Source organism: Hordeum vulgare, chromosome 5H, assembly GCF_904849725.1.
Source record: "Hordeum vulgare subsp. vulgare chromosome 5H, MorexV3_pseudomolecules_assembly, whole genome shotgun sequence".
In the NCBI taxonomy this organism is placed as follows: Eukaryota; Viridiplantae; Streptophyta; class Magnoliopsida; order Poales; family Poaceae; genus Hordeum; species Hordeum vulgare.
In genome coordinates, this window is record NC_058522.1 from 326199752 (window position 1) to 326202346 (window position 2595).

Consider the following 2595-nt stretch of genomic DNA (forward strand, 5'->3'; position numbering starts at 1 on the left):
ATAGGCATCTCCGTTACCGTCAGTTTCCAAAACTTGCATCCGTTGTTAGTTGTCGGTTCTCGTCGTTGTTCGTTCCTAGTCTGACCGCACTCGCACGCGCCCGCGGCATCGTCAAACCCTGTTTTTAAAGTGCGTTTAAAACTTTCTCTGATCGGGGTGAAACTTGGCATGCGGTCGTAGTTTGTTTTAGTTAGGCCGCCTGTCGAATTTCGTCGCGATCGGGGTTCGTCTGGTACCCGAACGGTCAACCGTAGCGGCACCGTATTCGGTCTACCGTCGGACGCGTGTCGGTGTTTTAAAATGCGTTGCCGCATCGCACGTTCTCCCTCTCGTCTCCGGATATCCCCTCTACACGACCGCGTACCTGTTCCCGCTTGCGGAATCGTTCGAATCTGACCCCGCGGTTGGATCCGGAACGCGATTTCGGGTAACCTAGCCCCCCCCCGTGTTTGTCTATATATAGGCCCCCATGCCATTAATTTAGACAGCCCCCTCCTCTGCCTCGTTTTGCACGCCACCTACCCCGAAACCCTAGCTCCCGCAGCCTCTCTCTCGCACCAGCGCCGCCGGCGCGCCAAGCCCGATCCAGGCCCGCTCGAGGCCCATCCTCCTCCGCCGCCTTGCCCGAGGCCTCCCCTCGCGCCTCCCTGGCTGCCCTCGCGCCGCCGCCACCCGACATGAGCACCTGCCCACGCCGCCCCAAGCTTCCCCGTGCCCCGCCGCCGGCAACAGCTCGCCAGAGAGCCGAGCTCTGCCTTCCTCGCCGCCATTCGCCACCGGCCCCGAGCAGCAGGAGCCGCCGCAGCTCCCCTGGTCACTGGAACCGTTGCTTGCCTCCGTTCCGCGGCAGATCCGGCAGCCACCGCGTGCAACTCCCCCGGATCCGGCCGGGATCGAGCCCCTCGGGCTGGTCCCGACGTGCTCGCACCGTCCTTCGTCGGCCTGCTGCCAGGGAGCGTGCACCCCCGTCCTGGCGAGCTCGGGAACGAGCGAGCAACGGCAGGAGCGAGCCCTCCTCGACCTGGGCCCCGAGCCGACCCAGCTGTCAGCTCCTCGAGGCCGAGGCAGCGGCAGCCCACCTCGCCTCCTCCCGCTGGCATGCGTCGGTCCGCCTGCCCTCTGCTCTAGCAGGCCCAATCCAGCAGCCCCTCCCTCCGGCCAGCCCAGTGGCCTCCCCAAGGTGAGCTGTCCCTTTCCGCCTGCCCACCTATTCCTCGCCTAGGCGGCATGTAGCTAAGCTGCGCCCCCTGTTCGGCCTAGTAGGAATTTAGTTATTTTCTCCGGAGTTAATTAATTTCAGGAAAATAACTGTATATTTAAACACGCGTATCTTTTGAACCGTTAGTCGGATCACGATGTATTAAATATGTTTTTCGTGTAGAATCCGTTTTTGCAACTTGCACATTTGTTTGACGTCGTATAGCGTGCCGTATGCCTAGAAACACGTGCTATCCTAATATGTTTTGCCCGTAGTTTATTTTTCGCGCATGTCCGGTTTGCCCGAATGCCCTAGATAAAATGTTCATGCTCTAGGGACCCATTTGCCATGTATTTTAGAGCTGTCATTGATATTTTTGCGTGTAGGGATTGCCGGTAGTTTATTTTCCCGTGTATAGGTTATTTTCTCGCATTTATGTGTGGGTTTATTTTTGTTGCGCAACCCCACATATTTTATATGTTTTCGGGGTGCAATTAGTTTTAGCTTTTGAGCAAGTTAGTTCGCGTGGTATTTTGCCGTGATGCCCTTTTGTTTAATTCGTAGGATTTATTATGTGCTTCGTTTGACGGAGTTGTCAACTAGAGAGTTGATCTTGGATGTTTTCTCTAGCCCCTGGTATTTTTGGTTGCAATAGAAATGCACGTTTAGGTGTGGTTTGCTTGCTCTCAAGTTGCTAGAAATAGTGCTGATTTTGAGGACCTGAAATATTTCCAAGTCTGAGATCTGTTATATTTTGTTGCTGTCTTGTCTTGCTTGCATCTTTTGATTTGTAGCTCTTTTGAGGTTGTTCCAATGGAGTTAGTTGTAGCCCTTGTGTTTCTCTAGCATGCTGTGAATTTTTATGCCATTTGGAGTCCTGTAGCTATAGGTTTTCATGCTGTCAATATGGCTTCAGATCAAAAACTGCACTTTCATGAAGTGTAATTTTCACTAAGTCTGAAATAGTGTGTGGGAAGCCATTTTGTGACTTCTTTTCCTAGTGTTCCTTGCATCCATGATAGTTGTTGTTAGTTGTTTGTTGTAGTGCTTCTTGCCCTCTTTTGTGTCATGCCTTGCTTGAGCATATCGGAGTTGTGTAGCTCGTAGTTGTGGGGCGTAGAAAATGCTATGTGGCTGATTTTGGCAGATTGTAGTGTTTTCTTGTTTTGCTCGTAGATGTTGAACCGTAGCTCCGTTTTGATCGTGTCCTACATAAAACTTTCTTAGAATCTTGTGTAGTTTCATTTTCTCTTTCTGGTTGTATGTTTTGAAGTAGTTGTGACCGTCGTTTCACACATATTGCATTCATGCCATCATATCTTGCGGTGCTTGTATCTTTTGAACCGTAGCTCCGTTGGAGATGTTCTTTATGTCTAGATTGCTTGCCATGACGCGTA